The sequence below is a fragment of the Pararge aegeria genome, chromosome 14, assembly GCF_905163445.1.
Source record: "Pararge aegeria chromosome 14, ilParAegt1.1, whole genome shotgun sequence".
NCBI classification, from domain to species: domain Eukaryota; kingdom Metazoa; phylum Arthropoda; class Insecta; order Lepidoptera; family Nymphalidae; genus Pararge; species Pararge aegeria.
The window spans coordinates 16,481,809-16,507,057 of NC_053193.1; the positions used below are offsets into that span (position 1 = coordinate 16,481,809).

General features: G+C 35.9%; 1 protein-coding gene across 3 annotated transcripts in view; it reads right to left on the reverse strand.

The window, feature by feature from the left end:
* Positions 1–25,249, reverse strand: part of LOC120629318 — a 160,238-nt gene that overhangs the window by 92,938 nt on the left and 42,051 nt on the right. Inside the window, exon 1 of one of the 3 annotated variants that reach the window (XM_039898228.1) lies at positions 18,316–18,421. The exons of the other annotated variants lie outside the window; for them this stretch is intronic. The gene's annotated coding sequence lies outside the window, so the exon portion shown is untranslated. Of the gene's footprint in view, positions 1–18,315; positions 18,422–25,249 lie in introns of those variants that run through there. 3 annotated transcript variants of the gene reach the window in all.

Here is a 25,249-nt window from a genome sequence, read left to right on the forward strand (position 1 = left end):
TGCTAATAAGTTAAAACCTGCAGTCCTTCTGTCTATTGCAACAGAGTTTAAATTGACAAACTTATCGAAGACTGCACTCTAATTTGAATATAATAGAAAATGTCTCACACTAAAGACGCATAGCTGACAATTTATATGTAAAATTCCTTATAACCATCTGCTGGATTCTATTAGACGTAATTGCATTCGTTACATGCATGCATAAATACGCCAGTGCAAAATAGCTTCGTGAATACAAATGCAAATACTTTATTATAAACTACCGAATGACATCTAACTGCCTTGTTGGTTTACGTCTGGGAGGCTTCGGCCGTGGCTAGTTACCATCCTACCGACGAAGACATGCACCTAAGCAATTTAGCGTTCCTTTGCGATCTCGTTTAGAAACCGATTAGGGAAAAAAAATCAAAATTCAAAATTCATTCATTTCAAGTAGGCCTGATTAATAAGCACTTTTGAAACGTCAAGTCAGTCTGTTTGTAGTGACTCTACCACCGGTTTGGAAGGCAGATTCCACTGAGAAGAGCCGGCAAGAAACTCAGCAGATTGCTCTTTTCCAACATCATTTTATAGTTTAACAATCTACAGAATATTTCTGTTTTTTTGAGATATGAGAGCGGAGTGGCCTGCTTCCAAGCAGCCTTGTCGTTAAGGCATTCATCAATCGTTTAGTAACCACGATTCGTTAAATCTGTTTTAATATTTTGTTTAAACTTAGGTAAAGGTAGATCTAATATTACCTTGGGTAGCATGTTATAAAAGCATATACCCAAACATCAGATTCAGTTTACAAATGCAATGATAAACATATTATAAACTACCGAATGACATCTAACTGCCTTGTTGGTTTACATCTGGGAGGCTTCGGCCGTGGCTAATTACCATCCTACCGACGAAGACATGCACCTAAGCAATTTAGCGTTTTTCGTAGGTTTAATATAAGTTGTATACCCCTAACAGCTTAACCCGTTACCATCTTAGAATGCATTATCATTTACCAGCTGGTGATATTAGGGACTAGACTAGACTATAGAACGTATACCAGTCAAGGGATACGTTCTATAGGAATAAAAAGAACATACTGTTTACTTACAAGATAACTTAAATCTAGTAGCATCCATTTTTAGGTGAATCGTGAAAAAAAAATTTTACAAAAAAGTACCTACTTTGTTATAAAACTAAAAAGTAAGAAATATTTTCTACAACATTTTTAAGTCGGTGCTAAGTAAAATGTAGAAAGTTACTATGTATAGATCGTAAACTTCGTATTCCTTTTATATAATAGAAAGGAAAGTACCAGTAATTTTAATTCGAAATGTTGTAGAAAATATTTATTTCTTGCTTTTAGAACCCTCAGCCTTAGACTCAGAAAGCAGGGTCGCTGCCTACTGTGCCAATCGGCTGACAAACAAATAAATACAATACTATAAGAGCTTTTCATTTCATCAACCCATTACTGGCCCACTACAGAGCGTGGGTCTCCTTCCAAAATGAGGGCGTAGTCCACCACGCTGGCCCAGTGCGGATTGGTGGACTCCTTTGAGAAGATTATGTAGAACTCTCAGCCATGCAGGTTCCCTCTCTATATTTTCCTTCACCGTTGAAGCAAGTGGTATTTTAATCTATATACGAGTATATAAAAGAGAAAGTGTGTGGGTGTGTTCCGTATAGGCTCCGAAACGACTGGACCTGGCAAATAATCCTGTAAAGTTTGGTGACGATCGGAGCACTCCTATTTTTGAATTGTCAAACTGTCAAATACAGCTTTTATTTACTATGATGATGATATTCTATTTTTGTGTGTACATGGCTGAAGATAATGATCTTCACCCGCTCGAGAAGAGAATAGAAGAGAATGAATACGGAGAGAAATAAATTATTTAATATATTATGAGACTTAAATTAAAAATTTAATGATGTAAGTTTATTGTTTAAATAAAATAAAGTAAAATCTAGCCGGGCTGGGTACGCTAGTTACTTATAAAACGCACATAACTTAGAAAATAAATAACAAGACTGACTTGACGTTTCAAAAGTGCTTATAAACTAGGCCTACTTGAAATAAATGAATGTTGTCTTGAACAAAAATATTGCATAAGTTAACAATGTATAAAGTCTAACGAACTATCATTGTAAGTTAATAAAAGCATCAAAATATGCAAAAAACAAGGTGTACAAGTTAAAATAACAAAGTAGCAAATGTAAGAACTAGTTACTTGCAACATGTTCCCACAAAGATACGAGTAAGTTATCGAAACGTATTAATCTATGCAGGTGTAAAGGATTTACGGGGATTTTTTTACCATAACTTCAAAGTACTGGACCACTGGGGCCAACAATGAATCTTTATTTTATTCTCTTTATAGTGATTATTATAATAATAATAATATCTTTATTTTATCAAAAAAACGTATACATTTTATTACTGTGAAGCTCTGTCTCCCGCGGTAGTTTAAACTGTGTTACAGGAGGCAGTGTCTTCCCTATATCTAAGGGCTTATTAACAAACGTTTGACAATTCAACAGGCAAATTTATATAAAGGAAAAAAAGGAACAGATAAATGAAAAAAAAAAGAATGATATTAATTTTAGAGGCGTGGGCGTGTGTGTTTGTCAGAATTTTTTTTTGTTTTAATTTTAATTTGTAATATGTTTTATTTAAATTAGATAATCTTATGAAATATTTAATGTAGGTCTTAATTTATCTATTGGTCATGTATTTTAAGGTACCTTTTTTTAAAAGGTTGTATAGGCAGAGCGCAAGAAAGTCATAGTGTTTTTATTACTCATGCGGGATAAGTAGTATCTTAGTACTCACTGTTGCGGTTGAAAAAGAGCTATTGTTCGTCTTAAAATGACGTGTGAGTTTTTTCGTAAATTAAACTGTTATTTGAGTTATTATACTTAGCACACGCGAACTGCTAAAACTGCTAATATTGAAATAAATAACAAAAAAAAAACACAATCTGACTGTCAATATAAAAGAAGTGAGGTTGATATTGCAAAGTTTATAGTTTTATTAATATTAATTAATTTGTATTTATTGTTTGAAGTATATTTGTTTCTTTTTTTTAAACTTTTCATCCGTTTGTTGGGATTTGGGATTTTGTGCCCACATCATATATGTTTCCATCCGCATTTGTAATAAAAAAATAGTATTTGCAACCCGTGCGATATTGTCGATTGCTCACTCGAGCGAATGAACAAACTCTCGTGAAAATGTTCAACTTCGATATAGAAAAGTAGGTTTCGTCAATTGTTACTTAAAAATGTTGTACGTCTTACTTATCACGTGTTACTCGATCCACGAACTATCGTACGCCGTTCCCACGTAGATACGAGCAAGTTATCGAAACATATTAATCTGCGCGGGCGTAAAGAATTTATGGCAATTAAGGGTTGCAATATTTTTTCACAGAATTAATTACAACCCGGCCGATATTTTATCTGATATATGACCGCCGTATATAGAACTAATGGAATCGAAGTATTAATATTCATGTTTTAACGAGACGCTTATAGAATAGTTGTTTATATGCTATTAGATAACTTGTTTCGGATGTATAGTTAACGTATGAACACTAGCCTAATCTTTATTAGTATCCCATAGCTGGGCAAAGATCGTACTTTCTCGTGGAAAAAGAATGCGAGGTTAAAGGAGGTCCGTAATCTTTTTGAGTTATATTGATAAGAATTGGGTTATAAGCAAGGTTAGGAATTGGGGATTTGGGAGTTGTAAGCTGACTAAGAAAACTTTGTAAAGTTATCAGAAGCTGTACGCTGTCATAGTAATAGTAAACACTTCGTTTGCAATAAATATTAAAAGTTTATCCGGGTTGGATTAAGGACCTCTCTACTTTTAAGTTACCACTAAACCTAGACATCACCTAGATCGATTGCCTAATGATTTACACGAAGTCTTTAAAGAAAACGTGTATGTATAATGAACTTATGTACACGCTTTAGAATTTGTACTTCTTTGGCGTAACAGGACTAATATTTTAAATTTTTTTATCTTACGCCTTACTCTACGTTTGTATAGAAAACGACACTGACAATAGAAAAAAGGTTTTTAGTACATTACAAGTTTTATTACAACACATTATCGAACAACCAAGTTTCACTGAACATTAAAATTTGAGATTTCTGTACAATTGAAGCAATTAAATCATCGGAATGAGCCCGCAGACTTTGACAATTGATAGTGTAAATTGTCAAAACTTATAACTAACTTCAGGATGCCGGCCAAAAGTGAGCTGGCGGACGAAGTATTCCCCGCTCACTTGGTTTCGCAACTACCTTCATCCATTTTACGAATTAAAAAAAAATGTCGGTGCAGTAAAATTTTTAAATGCATTTTAAATTTATAAAATTGATATTTCCTCCAAGTGTTGGTAAAACACTAATAAAAATTATAAAATTACCTTCATCCTGTTAAAATCGTGTAACCATGTGCGCGCGCGCAATTTCATTACATCGTATAATTTCACTATGCTTTTTTCCTAATGCCGCTTAAGAAGTACAACTTCAAAAACGTTTCATAGACACATAGGTTGATAAATATTGATGAACTGTTGTTTGCAGAAAAGGGCTGTTCGTGCGATATATAAAATGGGCCCATGAGAGTCATTAAGGGATAAATTTAAAGAAGTTAAAATAATGACGGTGCATAGTCAGTACATATATGAAAATTTAATTTATGTCCATAAAAATATATCAAAATTTAAAAAGAAAATGCACCGTAACAATATAAATATTAGAAGCAAATAAACTCGTTGTGCAGTTTACTAGGCTACACTAAATTGCAAATTCATTCAAGGGCAATTGTATATTATTTTATAACAAATTACCAAATGAAATTTTTGAGTTGTCTCTCAATAAGTTCAAAGTTTATATACAACGTAAGCTTACAGAAAAATCCTATTATTAAGGATTATTTAAACGATAAAATAGCTTGGATGTGAATTGCTCTAGTTCATAGCTTAATTTAAATTTACTGGAAGATGGTGATAACAAAAAAATAAATTTACCCGGCTAAGTTTGTCGTGGGCTCTTCTTAGACCAGGGCGCGTTTGGAACCCTCGTAGCTTTAGATTTAAGTTGGCGAACGAAGTTATCACCATCCCGTTACAATTATGTAAACAAATATGTATGAACGCTTCATAAGTGCCTGTGATAGGGCTACATGAATAAAGAAATTTTGAATTTTGATTTTTATGGCTAATCTCCTTAGATTGGGAGATACTTATGTAGGTATTGCTTTTAGTCGTTAGTGAAAACGGGCATTAGCGAATGAAAAGGAAGTCTCGCTTAGTGTGATAAACCTCGGAGCTGCCTAATTGGTGTTGCGGTAAATGTCGGTTTCACTGAGGCCTTGTTAGAACGGTAATCGGCCACCGCGCGCCGGTAGCCGCCTGTATCCAGAGCAAACTGTTTGTGAGCTGACGCCATTAGCTATTAAGGCACGGGTGTCCTCTCAGAAAGAGAACCTACGACGTTTGACGAGCTCTATGGCGCAGTGGTTAGTGCTGCGGTTGCAAGTCTGAGGTCTCGAGTTAAATTTGAAATTTGTACTTAATATCTGAATTTTTCTCTGGTCTGGACTGTGATCATAGGCAGGAGACAAAATTTATATCCCCTGATATTTCCAAGTGATAGTTTACATCGTTTATTTGTCATCATCATCATATCAACCGATAGACGTCCACTGCTGGACATAGGTCTTTTGTAGGGAGTTCCAAATTCCACGGCTCTGTGCCGCTTGGATACAGCGGCTACCTGCGACGCGCTTAATGTCGTCTGTCCACTGTTGAGGGTTGAACAACGCTGCGCTTAACAGTTCGGGGCTGCCATTCCAGCACCTTGGGACCCCAACGTCCATTCTTTCTCCGAACTATGTGCCCGGCCCATTGCCACTTCAGCTACGCAACTCGTTAAGCTATGTCGGTAGCTCTGGTTCTTCTACGAATCTCCACATTTCTGATTGATAGCGTAGAGAATAGAGATACTCCGAGCAAAGCTCTCTCTATCGCCCGCTGAGTGACTCTGAGCCTTCTTATGAGGCCCATAGTTAACGACCATGTTACAGAACCATAGATTTTTGTTTGTATTATGGCCTAAATGTAATTCCAATCAGAAAACACATAATAATAATTAAAAACTAACATTCATATTTACAAAGAATATAAGCAGTCTAACTGATCACTTATGGGCATGGTACCCAAAATGCTGGCGCTATTGCCCCTTTGAATTGCTAGACTTAGCTGTTTGATCCCCTGATGATACTTCTTGACAAGGGATGAAATTAACCTGTCCACCCATCAAACAGTGATGGGTAAGGTTAGCAGTCGCCCACCTGGCTGACACCTACGATACACTATAAACATGTGACGTCACTAGTAGATTCATTAATCCCTACTCATATTATAAATGTCAATGTAAGTTTCTTTGCTTTCAAGCAAAAACTACTTAACCGATCCTTTACACGTATTCTTGGAAGTGTTAGAAGTAATATAGGATACTTTTTGTCCTGACATTAAGCACGGCTCCTTTGGGAGAGGGGATGAATGTTTGAAGATTTTACACCATAACTCCGACAAATTATAACCGATTTAAATAATTATTTTTGTACTATAGAGGTTATAGTATGTGTTTAATTTTGCCCAAACTGTGGTTGGAGATAGAGGACAGAACTCCTCAGCCGACAGCAGCAAACCCCACATTTAAGGCTTAGCGATACTGAATACTTTATTTTTTTTTGATCTACAACTAATTTTAATGCCTCATCAAAAACAAAATCAAACGCAGACGAAGTAGAATAGTCTGTAGAATCTGCTTTCCAAACCGGTTCTAGTAGTTGCCTACCACCGGTTGGGAAAGCAGCTTCTACCGAGAAGAGCCGGCAAGAAACTCAGTAGTTGCTCTTTTCTGAGTTCAAGGATATGGGTTTGATTCCCACAACTGGAAAATGTTTGTGTGCTGAACATTAATGTTTTTAAAATGCCTTGTTGTTTTTATGTAGGAATATTATTCATAAAAATATTCACCGGTGAACTTTGTGCCCATAAATATTGTATAGAAGCAGGCGTTACTTTGCGGAATTCCATGACTATGAAAATTAAGCTTAATTTGCTATACTCCGCGAAAAGCAGGAGAATCTGTATGGTGTAATTTATAATTTCTTCAGTCCTTATACTCCACACCAAACAGAATTTCGGCTATGTAGCTATGCTGACTTTATTAATCACAAACAGACATACATGAAGTTACAAAAGTGCTTATAAAGTATGCCTACTTGACATAAATGCATTTTTGAATTTTTCGCAAAAAAAATCGTTGGCGTTTTAAAAAAAGCTTACAAATATGCAATCCTCCAAATTAGTTCGCTATCTTAAAATTCAATCAATCTTTAGAAGGGCGGAAATAGGATAAGCAATGCGACTTCAATTCGACGCTTGCGATGGTGCCAACCGACAGATAGCACCGTGTGGTAAAACGCGCTTACCTCAAAGATGCCTATACTCTTTTGTGTTCTTTACGTACGCATCATAACATCGTAAGTAGTTAAACTTTATGCGACCTTTAAACATTTATTACATAAATAGCAACTAATATCCAGAGGCAGGTTGCATAATGTCAGGCAGATGTGCACATGTGCGGCATTTTCTTGTAGCCTGCTAAAAATATTCTTACATTTAACAGTGGGAATAACATCTCTGGATACATTTATCAGATGAAGAATGCATTGCGTCCTGTTCAATAAAAAATAACACAAGACACCTTGCATCTGGAATGTGTACTAATGGATTGGATAAAAACTTAATTGCACTCAATTTATGCTTTTGCAGCGTGATGCGAATAGAAATGATAAAGTTTATTAATCAAAAAACTTAAAGTCTGAATAAAAATTTAGATCAGAATCAGAATAAGTTTGTTTGCTTGAAAGATCACAATTACGTCTATACCTACGTAATAATATTGAGATATTCCAATAGGGACATTATTGTTTAGTTGTATTTTAGTAGAAGTTATTAAGTTTTCAAAATTTTACGTGGGAATAAAGTATGTCTAATTTTTATGGACTTGTCAAACCTATGACGTTTTGATCCTACACATAAAATGATTTATTTTATTTATTTATACTCTTTATTTGTACACCACATCATTTAGAAAAAACAAAAAAAAAGAACAAATGCTTCAAGAATGAAGTAGGCGGCGGCAAAAGGCGGCCTTATCGCTAGGTAGGCCTTATCTTTGCCAGGCAACCTTAAGATCAGGAAAATTAAAAAGAAAAAATAAAATGTGGGGTACACTGTTTAAAACATACATACGAATAACTGCATACTAATACATAAAACAGACTACACAAATACAACAATACTATTGATAAATATACTGATACATACTTAAAATACCATAAATATTTAAATGACATTAGTTAACATAAAAAAATTACATCAAGGAGAGATTGCAGTCAAGTGCTAACTGGTAGGGAAATCATAAAAAAATTGGTTGCCTGTAAAGTCGGTATACGGGCGAAAGTTTTACGTGACAACGACTTTGAGTGGTAAAATAATTTTAATGTGAATATTCATTCGTATAGTAGGAAGAAGGATGAAATAATAGTAACAATTTAAAACATTTATTTATACAAAGAATCTCGCACTGAATTTCATATTAACAAAATTTTATTTTTACCTTTACACATACATACGTATTTATATACAAATATACATACAATAACTTGCAATACATTTGCGTACAATGAAACAGCGTTTACTACAAAGGGACGCGTGCCTTTCACTTTTTATGTCTGTCTCTCTCGCTCTTAGGCGGGCGCGTGCCTCTCACTCGCTCTCATTGTGAGCGCATAACGTGAGCGGAGCGTAACGCAGTTTCTTGAAGTGTCACCCGGCAAACCAATTTATAAGACGTTGTCACGTCAAAAACAGTGTTGGATAGTAATTGTAGTGACGGGCTATAGTGATTGTTATCACATGAATTGATGGATCAAATATATTTTATTACACACAAAAATTGTTTGCGTGTAGCCTTTACGCGCGGTTGAAGTAATACTTTTATTATTATTTATTGATGAAAGAGTTAAATGTTGGTGGGACTCCGCCATGTCATTTAATATTCACTATTTCATTTTATATTCTATTTAAAAATCATTAATATCACTTTCACATTTTATAACTATTTTCATTTGGTAAATAAAATAATTGAGAGTAGAAAATTGAAGGTTAGATAAGCACATGTCAATATAACCTTGTCAGAAAATGTATTAAGCAAGTATATTTAGAGATTTTCAAAGAACTTTGCAATTCGATTTTTTTTTAAACTGTTGAATTTTTATTCACTTTGCTATTCACAATTGGGCCGTTTGAAAATAAATAATCCTACTTGATTATGATATTTGCCACTAGCTGGCGTGTAAGTAAAATGTCGTGGAGTATATGACATATACTAACGATCAATCCAAATTATTATTTTTAAATAGCGGAAACTACACAGACGTGTGACGTAAGCGTTACTTCCGTCAGAAAAAAACCTGAGTTACTCCTTAGTCGCGCCTAAGGAAGTTTTACTCCAAAAAGCGAACGAAACGTTGGAAGAAGGAAGAAATTCTGGTTGCGCAACATCCGTGAATGTACAAATATTGCTAGCTTGGCAACATTGGTTCGCTTGACGCAAGACCGCGAGAAGTTCGCTGAGCTGACAGCCAACCTCCGTCGAGAGGAACAAAAGAAGAAGAGCCAGATGCTTAAAGTCAATTTTACTATAAAGTTACAGAACTATACCTACTAGCGGTACTGTTTAGTTTGTTTAGTCTATGGTTAAGTAAACGCTTGTTTGTGCTCTCAGCCGTTAATGGCCGCGAGATGTCGGAAGAGTGAAAAGCAGTTATCATGGCTACTGTTTACTAGCCGATGCGTTAATGTTTCACTGTTAATTTTCTAAGACTATGCCTACGTAAAGTGTTTTTACGATATTGTGTAACGGATTTTCATCGTTACTTAGTTGATATCACTTTGAGATGTACGGAGTGCTGTCCTTCCTTGTTTCTTGCACCGACCATACGAGTATATCTGGAATAAATACCCCTCCGGCTTCCGTTTTGCTTACCAACTATGATATATTCCGAGGCATAATAATATACTTTGGTGATCTGTGTATTCTGCTAATCTGTTGGTATTGCTAACAAATTAGCTACAGCACAGGGCCACCAAAACACGCGAGTTTCCTATCTCAGGCTGATACCGATAACGTCTCGAGAAAAAAAATCATGATTGTTAGCAATTGTTATTGGCCCGATCTTGGTATCGAAACCAGTTCTCGTGATTCGTAGTAAATAAATAAACATACTACGACAATACACACATTGGCATCTAGCCCCAAAGTAAGCGTAGCTTGTGTTATGGGTACTAAGATGACTGATGAATATTTATATGAATAATATACATAAATACTTAGAATATACATATAAACAACCAGACACTGAAAAACATTCATGCTCATCACACAAACATTTTCCAGTTGTGGTAATCGAATCCACAGCCTTGGACTCAGAAAGCAGGGTCGCTGCAAACTGCGCCAATCGGCCGTCAAAAGTAGTAAAAGTAGTAAAGTAGTAGGCATAAGATGCTATCTGCTAGACCGACGAGATTTTTTTTTCATCGCCTTTGTCTGCAATCTTACCTGGATGTAAGTGACGATGCAGTCTAAGATGGTAGCGGGCTTACATGTTAGGGAGTATGGCACTTATATTAACGCATACCCGTAATCGATTTCTAGACGACAACGAACGGAATGGTTAAACGCGTTGAGGTACGTCTTTGTCGGTAGAGTGGTAACCAGCCACGGCCGAAGCCTCAGACCAGACCAGAAAAAAATCAGAAATTACAATCATCGATGCGCCAGAGAGGTAATCCTACTAATATTATAAATGTGAAAGTGTGGATGTTTGGATGTTTGTTACTCAATAACGCAAAAACGGCTGAACGGATAAGGATGATTTTTGGCATGAATGTAGCCTTTGACATGGAAAAGAACACAGGCTCCCTTTTATCCCGATTCCTTAAGGAGTTCTCGAGGGAGAATTAAAAATTGTTTACGAGTTAAGGCGCGGGCAGACAGCTTTGAAATTTGGTATGCATGTCACCTTCGCTATGGAAATGGACATGTACTTTCTATTCCTATCTCTCAAATAGTTCCAGAGGTAAGATTAAAAATTGTAAACGAGCGAAGCTTTAGACCAAATTCTGAAGTCCACGGGCGCAAGACGAAGTCGCGTGCAGAAGCTAGTAAATAATAAGTGCGTATCTTCTATTTACATAAAAGGTGACTGACCGATCTATCAACACAAAGACGACCTCTAGACGGTCTGGAGTGATAGCATTCTGACAGTTGTTATAACTTTAGCGGGTGCTACGAAGGGCTTTTTGAAAGTTCTTTAAGGGAGCAAAATTGGGGCTAGAAATGTGTTGAGGATTGTATCTAAAAATCGAAACAATCGTGCGCAAAGCCAGTTAGATAATATAATTAACTTCAATCCAAAACAGAGTGGGCTAGTTCAGACACACTTTGTGATTCCAACCAGTACAAGCTTTTATTAAAACTTGTTTAATTTAACAACTTCCTGACGAGCGTCTGTGAATTGTATTATAAGACAAAGTACAGTTATATGGTATTACGTTTTATGATTCCGAAGTGGGGCAAGTGGGCAAAAGTAACGAACTAGCGCACGAGATTGTGGGAGAATTTTTAAGTATTAATTTTTTTGTTGACAGCCTCGGAAACGATGTTTATCTGATCTCATGGTAAGTAATGATGCAGGTAATAATTAGTTAATTTACCTTGTTGATTAAATCATTAATGAGCAATTTTGTGGTGTATATGACGGTTGTAGCCTAGTGGCTTCGGCTTCTCATTGGGAGGAAAGAGTTCACGCATCTTTAACTTTTCCGAGATATGTGCGCTCTTAATGTAGCGGGCTAAACTGCTATATATTACAGCCCTAATTATTATTTGGGGGGGGGCATCCTCTTTAATGATACCCGGAAAAGATATTCGATTCCCACGGGACAGTTCGGGTTATATGGTATTTCTAGCTCGGTAGCCTTCTTCGTTACCTATGGTGTATTGTAAGAATAGGTGGAGGAGCCTAGTGGTTAGAACATAAGCTTCACCTTCGACCGGGACCGAATTTGAATCCCAGCACGCTCTAACTTATGCACGCTTTTAATCTCCAAGATATGCGTTTAAAGCAATTCATGTATCACTTCGTTAAACGGTAAAGGAAAACAACGCGAGGAAACCTGCATGCCAGAAAGTTCTCCATAATGTTCTCAAAGACATGTGACGTCTACCGCTTCGCACTTGACCAGCGTGGTGGACTAGGGCCTAAACTCTTAGATGGGACCCGTGGTCTATGGTGTAGGTAATGGGTTTATGAAGGCATAGTGTAACTTTTCTAGTTAATAAACACAAAAATGTTGGCCAAAAAAAACATGGCGGATGGTAACTGACCTTAGTTATTAATTCATTTCATTTCTTATCTCTTTAAATTTAGTCCCGATTTGAAGACCTAAAAGTCTGTCATTTTATAAAACAGCGTTACACATATATGAGTAGCACTCATAGTCAATCAGATGGAGACGAAAATGTGACAGCAACCTATCCAGTTCAGAGATATTATTTTTAAGGTTAACGATTTTAAAAGTACCACGACTGCAGACTGTCAGACAGAAAGTGATAGTGATAGAAGCGACAGTTATGTTGATTGCGATGATCATACTGAGGAGATATTATAAACCCAATACAATTTATAGGGCACCATTCTAATCTCTGAATTAGAAATACGTTGGCCAAAGTCCACCTCGATGGTCAAGTCCGGATTGATTAGAGTTCACACGGCGCGGCGTTGAAAGCATTATGAACAACTCTCAGGCCTTCTGAAGATGTTTTCCTTTGCCGTTAAACAATTAATAAGTAATTAAAAAAGTTAATAGTACAGGAGCTAGCAACGTTTTCGAGAAAGAATTTTAGGTCAGCTGATTTTGTGATATGTCGTCCTTCTTGCACTTTCGGTTAGAGTCTGGGCTATCTGGCTGGCGGTAGCGGTTGCGTTCATTAGTGCGCATCCTACCTGTCCAGGTAATAATTCTGGATTTTAAAAACATTTTAGAAGGCGTAATTTTTAATTTTTTGTTTTTAAATAAGTCTACCTGACATACTTTTTTTATTGCCAGACATTTTTGACAATGTTAACTATTAAAAATTTCAAAGTATTTTATAATATCTGTAATTTTAATATTATGTTATTTAAAGATAAGAAAAACTTAAAATAAATTTGCCAGACCTTAATTCGATTGTTAAGCCTTAAATTAAAATTAAAAAGTCTTAAGCCAGATAGCCCAGACTCTAAACGAAAGTGCAAGAAGGACGACATATCACAAAATCAGCTGACCTAAAATTCTTACTTTTCAAACGTTGCTAGCTCCCATACCATAATGTACGCATCAAAAAATGTGTCTATTTGAATAATGAAATATTTGCTTTGATATTTCATTGCCCAAAAAAATCTGGTACAAAAATCAATTATGTTGGACTAGGTCAGCATAAAAAATAACGTTAATTATTAGTGGAAATGCAATAGGCTTTATTTATGACAGCGGTCAGTGACCATGAAAAAGAACCTGTTTAAACGTTAGTTTTTGGATGATGTTATACATTTATATCACCGGAAATCCGTCGTATAAACCGCTGTAACTGTTGAATAATCTTTGAAGTTATACTTCTTTTAGTGGGATTTGAAAAACAGAAGAGAGTGGAATTCCTCGAATGAAATAGGCGCATATGTAGGTATACAGGATAAAGTTAGTCTCTAGGGATAAAATTTTCATTCACCCGGCTTTTTTGCGGGCTTCTTAAACCATGACGTGTTTGGAACCCTCGTAGCTTTAGTTTTAAGTTTACGCACATGGTTATCGCTATCATCTCACTACCGTGTACTTTCCATGAAATGCTCGCATCAAAAGTGCCTATGGGCCGACTTGAATAAAAAAATAAAATTTAATTATGTAAACATTTTGATTGTTCATTCACAAATTTCATGTTGTTGTCTTTGATTACTTTTATTGCTAACTCAGTTTCATCATCATCATATCAACTCATTACGGGGCCTGTAGTGGTACGGGTGCCCTCTCACAATGAAAGGGTTCAGGTCGTTGTCCACCACGCTGGCCCAGTGCGGATCGGTGGACTCCACTCGCCGCTGGGAATATTATGGAGAACTTGGACTACGCTTGGACTACGGCCTTAATCCTTTCTAATTGTGGCAGGTGACCCATGCATTCCAATGGGCTGGAAATTGGTCAATGTCATGATGATGACAATTATATATTTCTTATACTTCCTCTCCACCTCATGCCATTGAGGGTTGGAAGTTATCACGTGTAAGTGATAACAGCTTAAACCGAAGGCTTAACGTGCTCTCCGGAATGTAAAATGTACATTATTTACTTAGGTTTATGCAAAGTCACGAATATTTCGCAAGTGAAGTACCTAAATGTAAAAAGTAAATAGAAAACTATAGTCAAGGTGGAGATTTTTTAAGCACTGTCCTACATTATTCTTTTTGTTTATTTGTTTATTATCGCTAAGGAAATCAGCTGAATGGATTTCGATGTAATTTTTTGAGTTGTTTTTATCAAAGTTTTCGGGGTCACAATTTGTGAATTTTAAGGTCCAAAAGAAATCTTTTATCTTAGAAATACCCGAATGTCCATCTGTAATCTAAAAGCCTTACTCAACAGGAGGGATAAACACGTTGGTCATGGTTGTCTGTATGTTCACGGTAGTTATATTCCAGGTAGACATGAAAACAGACAAAGATACAAAGCTGAAAATTTTGCTATTAAATCTGTTACTGCTATGAAAAATTAAATCGTTAAAGCTGCCAAATCACATTGAAGCAGCCTAGCTGCTAGGGTCGAAACTTTAAAATCCTTCTTTTCCTATGAGACGAGACCGGTGAAATGCCGAGTGCTGAGGAGTAGATTTGTCGAAAACATAAGGATAATTTATTTTAATTTGAAGGATTTTTAAAAATAAACGAGAACCAACTTTGTTATACAACTAAAAAGCAAGGAAGAAATATTTTCTACAACATTTTTAAGTCGGTGCCAAGTAAAATGTAAAAACTACCGGTACTTTCCTTGCTTCTATGTGAAATGGTATACGTACTTTATGATCTTATCGATACGAGCACCGACTTAAAAATGGTGTAGAAAATATTTATTTCTTGCTTTTTAGTTGTAGATATAAAAAAGTCGGTCCTTTTTTGTTTTCGTTTTTAAATGTTGATACTTATTTAACATTATTTGAGAACTTTGTGAAAAACTCCCAGGCATGCGGATTTTCTTATAATGTTTCCCTTCACCGTTAAAGCAAGTGATATTTAGGTGCTTAAAACGCGAATTACCTTTCTTGGTTATGTACTTTTAAGAAATCCTTTCTTAGTTAGATGTGCGTTGCCTACCCGAAAGTGTAGCTGAGTGACTTTTTTTTTTTAGTTTTAGAGTTCTGATGTTTCACAACAGGTTCGCGAGATATCTTGTTTTTTACTGGCATCATTAGCCACCCCTAGCTATCCACCAAAGTTGATATTACGTATTATTAACTGCAATAATATTAAGAATTAATTACACGCTCTTCGATGAAGAAAACTAGAAGGCATCGTACCGGATCGCTTAATAGCTTAGCGGTACGGTTTTGCCGGTGGGGTGACTCCAGAACAATTACGAGTTCAAGTTAAATAAAATCATTTCCTTTAATGACCCAACCGGAAATGAAACACAGCATCTCTTTTCATTTTTACTCTCTCGTATTTACTCTACATTGTTTATGATTAGCAGTGACGAATAAAATTGTAGTCTGTGGTTTTTCTTAAAACCTGTGTTATTAAATAAATATTCTACGATAATACACACATCGCCAGCCAGTCCCAAAGTAAGAGTAATTGGTGTTATGGGTACATAGATGACTGATGAATATTTTTATGAACAATATACATAAAGACTTATAATATATACATGTAAACACAACTATAATATGTACTTATAATATATAAATAAACAACCATAGACTGAAAAACATTAATATTCATCACACAAAAATTATCTAATTGTAGAATCGAATACACAGCTTTGGACTCAGAAAGCAGGGTTTCTGCCCACTGCGCTAATCGGCGGAAGAAATGTCTTTCTATCTGTTTGCAGAAGCTCAAATCTTCAAAAGCCTGAGTCTATTTCAATTAAACTTTTCACTGTGATATATTTAGCTGTATTCCAGACCGCTTTTTGCATTCAGAGAATATCCTAGGTCCACAAGGAAACCGAAAGTTTAAGCGGATATCAACACTTGTCTTGATGCTCTTGCTTCTATTTTGTGAAAAGATGATTGATAAAATAAAATACAGTAAAAAGAACCCACTTTAGATTAAATAACTAAGCTACCATAAACTCTCAGGTTCAAAATATATCTAAATGTTAGTACCTACGTGGCTATAAAATTTTCGCAACTACACTCGATTTAACTTTTAATTCTTACCCTCAAGCAACTAAATTCTATTACAGGCTAATTAAATATTGCGGATTTCCTTCGACTTCCATGGGATCAACATCAGATCCTGACATTGGGATAACAGGACCACCAGAAGAGTTTTTATACTTCCAAAGCATACAAAAATAGTTAGAATCGGTTCATAATTTATTGACGCAGAAATCGGCAAACATTGATAACATAATACATAGGGACTGTTTCCTTTTCCATGTTGGTTAAAAGAGAAATAAAGGCATTTCAAAGAATTATCTTCATTTTTATGGGATAAGTCATGAATTTTTATGTGCGCAAGTCATACTCATAAGTTAAGGTAGTTATTTAATATTGCTGTGTCCGAATACCATTAATAAATTTAATGTTCTTTATGTTATGCATTTTATATGCTTGTGAGTTATGCGGTTAAATTTACGTTTATTTAACTACCTGTGCCTGACCTGTACTTACTTAAGAAGCAAAAAAAAATGTTTTATTCTCCTTTTAACACAAATTTAAATCTCGCTGAAAATTGTAAAAGTCTGCAATTACGAAAGTCATAAATCAAAATATGAAAAAGAAAAGTAATCAAAAATTTTACTTATGAAAAGTCAAAATAATAATCCATATTTCCGTACTTCCTTAACCATACTAATATTACAAATGCGAAAGTGTGTTTGTTTGTCAATAACGCAGCAACAGAGCAACGGATTGACGCCATCAATAACGCAGCAACAGAGCAACGGATTGACGTGATTTTTGGCATAGAGCTAGTTTATGAGCCGTAAAGTGACATAGGCCAACAAAATTCCTGTGGGAACATACACTTACGCTTACGTTTTATCCTTCAATCAATAGCAACAGAGAAAACAAGCAAAGTTCCTATTTAACTGATTACTGGCGTGGAAAGCCACAACACTGAAAGTGGTAGCGCCAGAACCAATCATACCTATACCCTTCAGTGAGTATGAGACACTATAACTTTAGGAGCATTCCCGATTATGAGCAAATATAACTGATTGTCCACAGACCAACGCCTAACTAGCAAACTACTCCGCCTGGACATAGGCAAACTCAAGAAGTTGGTGGGTCAGACATCTTTCCATCATAGGTGTCACGGACAGACCTCTGTGCAGAGCATGCATGGAGTCGAAGGAAACACCAACGCCCGTGATGCTACAGTGCACGGTCGTGGCAAAACAACGCGACGTCCACCCTGGAGTCCCAGGCCGGAATGGAGTCCGGAAGTCCTTAGAAACCTGGACAACGGCTAGACTTCTGGAACGAGTTAGGCTTGCTGGAGTTAGGCGAGCAACAACAATGGGGAAGTTCGACGTACAACAAGCGAAGCGCTTGCGTGCGAAAAACGGCCCTGTCCGAAGAAGAAATAGAAGAAAAATATACTGTGAAAATATTCCAGGCAAAAAAATATTTCACAATTAAACGAGAACTTTATTAAATAAAAACCCTTTCGAAAAATCTATAACGCACTTTTCATGGTAATTATGAATTTTAATTTAGGAAAACTGCACCCACAAATTACCTACTAATTTTTATTCAATTTTAATTTTGAAAGTTTTTAGTTTTTTCTACTTATATTAATCTAATATTTATTTTTAAAGTAATATTACTATTTTAATCTTACAAATACTTTTTTTTACTTTGTTTTGCTTTTATCAAATATTATTTCTAAGTTTTAAAATAACTAAAACTCACCTCAAATAAAGCCGATATTAAAAATCCTGGCCACCAATAAAACACAAATAATCACTAATAATCTACCACCAACACATAACTACAAAAATAAAACTTCTTGGAGTTAAAACTTCTTCGTCTATAACCAACGTCTGTATTATCTGTGGTAGAACAGCCGCGCGCATTTCTCGCCGGACGGTCGCTTACTGTCACAAGTAATGCGTTTGTTTGAACTTGGAAGTTTTCAAGAGCGCGGGCCTATTCTGGTAAACGTCTTCGTAAAGTTGATACATTATTGCCGCTAAATATCCACATCAACGCTCAACAGATAACAGGTATGCTCTTCATAGAGATCTCTATTATTATACAATTATTAAAGACCCTCATTCTCTATTAAATTCTAGTAGGTAGTAATTAAATAATACCAAAAATACCTAATTATTGTTATTATTTAATACAATAATTACTTCATAAAGCAAATATTGATTTGTGATGCACTTTAGGAAGAGGTATTATTGCAATGCGTGTCAGGAAAGCTCCAAAAAGAGAGATGGTTAGAGTTCTGTGACGTGATTAATTATTTCAGCGATGTACAGTTAGTTCCATGGACTAGAAAAACTTATGAACCAAAATATGTAATGCACAATTACGCACTAATAACGATTTGAATTACCCGAATTAGGAAAAAGGGCTTAATTAGGCTTTATAGAAGCCATAGCTGTATGGTGATATACCTTTGCCTTTGCCCTACCGGAAAGAAAAATAAAATTAAGCACAATAAAAAATAGTTTTGTTCGTTGGTAAAATTGAGAATGTGTAATGAAAGTTGACAAATTTATTATTTTGCTTCAATAAGTAGATTGTTTTTGTTAGCACTATACCATAATTTGTGAGAACGGCCAAAGACCATTTTCGATAAGGCACTGTGCGTAACCTTTCTTTATTATTTAACATAATAGAACACAAACGTTTATGTATGAATGATGTTTTTTGTCGATGTCATAATGTTGGCGATAATATGGTATTATGTTTCCCTAGAAAATGAGAAATTCAATAGTGTACTCTCAGTCCACTTATGATTCAGGTCGCTAACTGTGGCGTGCAATTCGTACATGACGGCCGAGTGGCGCAGTGGGCAGCGACCCTGCTTTCTGAGTCCAAGGCCGTGGGTTCGATTCCCACAACTGGAGAGTGTTTGTGTGATGAACATGAATGTTTTTCAGTGTCTGGGTGTTTATCTGTATATTATAAGTATTTATGTGTATTATATTCATTAAAAAATAATTATCAGCTATCTCAGTACCCATAACACAAGCTACGCTTACTTTGGGGCTAGATGGCGATGTGTGTATTGTCGTAGTATATTTATTTATTTATTTATTATTATTTACATTCACAAAAGAACTGCCTACCCTAAAATTGTTATATAACTCGTATAAAAGAAGGATTTCTGGCGTTTTTGCCACTGTATGCATACCCTAGTAAGGAGTAGAGAGCACGCTACACGCTTAGTTCGAATCCTAGCACAGACCTCTAACCTGCATGTCTGAGAGTTCTCTATATGGGCGAATGGAGTCAACCAATCAACGATTCTTGGCCGCTTGTATCCAGCGGCTCCCCGCGACTCGTTTGATGTCTTCTGTCCACATGGTTGGGGGTTCCAACGCTGCGTTTATAGTAGTGGGCAAATGGGTTCAAATGACGATGATGAGTCTATAAATGTATGATTAAAGTACCATTAAGGTTTTATTAATCGTAAAACCCTGATGATTATCAAATACTAGCCACGGCTTCCCGTCGTTACTTGATAACATTAACTATACGACCTCAGTTTATTATCATATTGAAATAATAATGACCTAAGTTTGTTAGATTGTCTCGTTGGCCTAGTGTTTAGCATATTCAAATACAAATGACGAGGTCTTGGGTTCGAATCCCAGGTCGGGAAAATATTGTTAGGTATTTTATTGTTAAACAATTTTCAGTAGCAGCCTGGAGTTTATTAATAATAGCCGGTTATTATTACTAACTTCTTATAAAGCCCACCAACCCGAATTGGAGCAGCGTGGTGGGCGTATGCTCTAAAACCGCCTCTCCTATTAGTGAGGAGGCCTATGGCAAGCAGTGGGATGGTAATATTCTACGGATATGAAGTTTGCTGAATGAAAGACTAATTTTACTACTGTCAGATCACGCGGTTCTGGGTTCGATTCCCGAGTCGGATCAAACTTGTTCAGCATTAGGTTTTCTGTCAAGGATTTTTCAGCACCAGCATGAAACTAGGAAACTGACTAGCGCAGTGGTTGGTGATGCGGGTGGATACTTAAGAGATTTCAAGTTCGATTCCTAGAAGTGACAATCTTCGAATTTATCCTTTTGGAGCTTTCTCTATCCTGAACTGGTGGCAGGTCTGAGTAAATAAATTAACTGCGACAATACACACATCGCCATCTAGCCCTGAACTAAGCGTCGCTTGTGTTATGGGTATTAAGATGACTGATGGATATTTTTACGAATAATATACATAATATTTACATCCAATATACAGATAAACACCCCGACACTAAAATACATTCATGTTCATAACACAAACATTTTACAGTAGTGGGAGTCGAACCCAGCCTTGGAACAGGGTCGCTGCACACTGCGCCAGTCGACCGACAATCACATCCCTATAGACAAAGAGTGCTTCCAATACCAATTAGGGGTATAGGTTTAATATGCCAATTAGAGATATGGGGTAAGGTTTACTGCGCACTCACCAGTTGCAGTTAAGGGCTAACTTTTATTAGAATAAATAAAATACTATCCAACCATTATTTTCAAAAACCACGTTAAGCTTTCGGTCCTGATAATCATTACAAGAATAATTTGGGCCCATCAACCTATAATCTAGCAGCGTCGTGGGTCCATCCATTTAAGCCATGCATATCTAGCATCAATGACTGGGACCATCAAAAATCTAGCACGATGTATTCCCTGGGAGCTACGTTATACTGTGTATATTACCCACATTTAATTCACCTGAAAGTCTGGGGAAGTGCCACCAAAACAAGATTAGCACATCTGCAAACTGCTCGAAATAAAATACTAAAAACCCTTTTCCAATATCTTTTTCGAACTTCCACCAAAAAAATCTATAGTGATACTAAAATAATGAACATTCATCAATTATATATATATAGTATATACTAGCTGTTGCCCGTGACTTCGTCTGCGTTAGATTTTGTTTTTAAAGTATTCAGTATCGCTAAGCCTTAAATGAGTATAGTAGTATATATATATATAACATGTGACTGTCAATTAATTATAGACAAATAATTTGCAATGAAATAAAATTGCAACTATAATTAAAGATCTAAGCTATCCTATCTCTTAAGTTGGAGCAGACTGCTCACGGTGTGCCAATTTAATTTAAAATCGGTTAAGTAGTTTAGGAGTCCATCGCGGACAAACATCGTGACAGGAGATTTATATATATTAAGATATAACACGTGCATCTTTATTAGAAAATTAATAAACAAAACTATCCACACTAATATCACTTTCACAAAAAAGAAAAATAAAACTCGTCGAGCCAGTTTCCTTATCTTACCTAGAACTAGAACAAATTATGGTAAAAAATCCCTTACCTTTGAAGGCGCAAAATTTTATAATAAAATACCTATACTTATAAAAAATGTAAACTCATTCAATGTATTCAAAACTAAATAAGCTTCTTATATATTAAGTAATACCAATAAATTTAAAGAATTTAGTTTAGTGGTGGCGAAGTGTATTAATTTATTATAGAAAATTAAGTTTCCTGTGTAAGTGACTTAGGTCTTTTTATGGGAATGAATGTCTTTAAACCTAAACCTAATCCCCACTCATTTTAAAGATGACGTTATGTGCCTATCATTGGGACATCATTTTGACAACCTCACACAACGTAACATAACGGCTGTACACAGTACAGTACCCTAAAATTTTTGTACTGATAAAGATGAAGGATTTTTCAAGTTTATGCCATCTTCGTTCTTGATGCATACCCTGGTCAAAAATCCTTTGCACACCATTGGCTGTACACTTGAAAAGGTTACGCAGATATATTCAGCATGTCAGAGTTCACCTATTTTGTTACAAAGTTACTTGACTTGTTACTTGACGGCCGGTTGGCGCAGTGGGCAGCGACCCTGCTTTCTGAGTCCAAGGCCGTGGGTTCGATTCCCACAACTGGAAAATGCTTGTGTGATGAACATGAATGAACATTGGGGCATCACATGAAATTTGGGGCTAGATGGCGGTGTGTGTATTGTCAAAAAAAAAAAAAAGTTAGTAGAAATGTAACTTTTTTTCGCTCATGAAAGCTACTAGCAGCACATAGTATTAAAAAAAACTTTGACGACCTCCCTGGCGCAATGGTGAGCGCTGTGAATTTAAGTAGGAGGCCCCGGGTTCGATTCCCAGCAGGGGCAATTTGGAAATTTATAATTTACTAGCTGTTGCCCGCGACTTCGTCTGCGTTTGATTTTGTTTTTAAAGTATTCAGTATCGCTAAGCCTTAAATGAGTATAGTAGTATATAACATGTGACTGTCAATTAATTATAGACAAATAATTTGCAATAAAATAAAATTGCGACTATAATTAAAGATCTAAGCTATCCTATCTCTTAAGTTGGACCAGACTGCTCACGGTGTGCCAATTTAATTTAAAATCGGTTAAGAAGTTTAGGAGTCCATCGCGGACAAACATCGTGACAGGAGATTTATATATATTAAGATTTTCACTGGTCTGGCGAGAGGCTTTGGCCGTGGCTAGTTACCACCCTACCGATAAAGACGTGCCGCTAAGCGATTTAGTGCTCCGGTGCGATGTCGCGTATATACCGATTAGGGGTATGACTTCCATACTCGCTAACAGGTTAGCCCGCTACCACCTTAGACTGTATCATCTTACCAACAGGTTAGATTACAGGTTAAGGGCTAACTTGTAAAAAAACAGTTTGCGCTGGATTATTTTATTTATTTATTCCCATCTTACATTTTTGTCATTACAGGAAAAAGTTATTCTAATACGACAATGCCGCATGTTATGTAAATTTTAATAATATATATAACTACTAGCGGACCCCAGCGCCATCTGTCGGGCTAATTTGTGAATGTAAACAATCCAGGGTGCCACTCAAACGTATACCAAAAAAATCATTCAAATCGGTCCAGCCGTCTAGGAGGAGTTCAGTGACATACACACGCACACAAGAAATATATATATAAAGATAGTGTATATGATGAAATCCAAATCGCTATATTTGTGAGTTCACTCAGAGTGCAACAAAATAAATCCATCTTCTCGGCTGTGATAGCCGAGAAGATGGATTTACCAGCTACAACAAAACGAAATTACCTCCTTGCTACTTAAGTAGTTTTGCTAAACTATTGGTAAGTAAATAAGTTAATATATTACGACAATACACACATCGCCCTTATTCTCTATTACGTTTGGTCACTTTTTTTCCTCTATTTGAAGCGATAATTAATAATAATAAATGCTTTTAATTCAGGCCAAATACCCATATGACAAAAATTAAAGCAAGAAATACTGTGGAGATTAGCAAATACAGACTCCGATAATATAACTTAAATCAAATTAAAATTGCAAAAGAAACGACAAAAAAAAATATTAAACTACAATTACAAATTTCGAAAAATAAAATAATTCAAATAATGTTTATTTCCGATATCTTTATCGGAATAATATGTGAATAAGTTATACGAGTGATATAACTTAAGGTATTAAAAAAGTCCTCAGTTTTTAGTCTGGATATGAATGTGTATTGAAAGCTTACCCTTTTTTTATGTCGATTAATAAATGGAGAATAAACACCATAAGATACAATGGGAGCGATAATGGCGCCTTGAACATCGCCAATGTCTCCAGTGATTACTGGCGGCGCATGTAACCGCCGTAGCGTAACCACGGTCACTCACCTGCGGTTCGAAGGCAACTCGCTTTATTACTTTCACGATGCGATCAAACTCGCGACATGTCGCTCGACAAAGAGTTCTTGATACTAATAAATAGTCAAAATGGTATGACGTGGGTAGCGTCAAATATATTCAAATAGCTATTAAACTCGCGTGTTATACGTTTTTTTGAACTCCGGTGGAAACCATCAGTTAGTTATACCGGGATAAAAAATACCCTGTGTCATAAATTCTCAAAAATCGTTTTACCTGTGGAATGGTGAATAGCATATTATGAAAATTAAGCTTAATATACTCCGCGAAAAGCAGGAGAATCTGTATGTACCCTCAACCCTCAACTTAATGTTGAGGGTACGTTGCCGAAGATTTGTTTGGTGTGGAGTATAGGATTGAAGAAATTATAAATTAAACTATACAGATTCTCCTGCTTTTCGCGGATAATAACTAGCTATAAGCTTAATTTTCAATATTCTATATTATGAATAGCCCTTATAGCTTCCCCGGAATAAAAGTATCCTTGGTCCGTCACCAGGATATTAGGTGTCCCTGAGAATTAATTAGTCAAGATCAGTTTAGCTAGAACCCACGAAAAAGTAACAAGTGTTACATCCATCCTATCTTTCTATCCTATGTCCATCTCCATGATGCAATCTTTTTATTATGTGCCAAATTTTATTAAGTGTTTGAGCTGAATATATTTGTTTGTCACCCAAATAAACATCAAAAAACACACTATATACTATAATATAATTTTACTATTAATTCGTTTGGATATTAAGTCGATATGATGATTTAAAAAGCGCCTATAGCCTAGTGGATAAAGCTTCGGCTTTCCTTTCATGGAGCCCGAGTTCAAGCTCCGGCACCACTGACTTTTCGGAGTTTTTAATTTAAGCAATTTAAATATCATGAACGGCGAAGAAAAACATTGTGAGGAAACCATACCTGAGAGTTCTCCGTAATGACCAGCGTGGTAGACTACGGGCT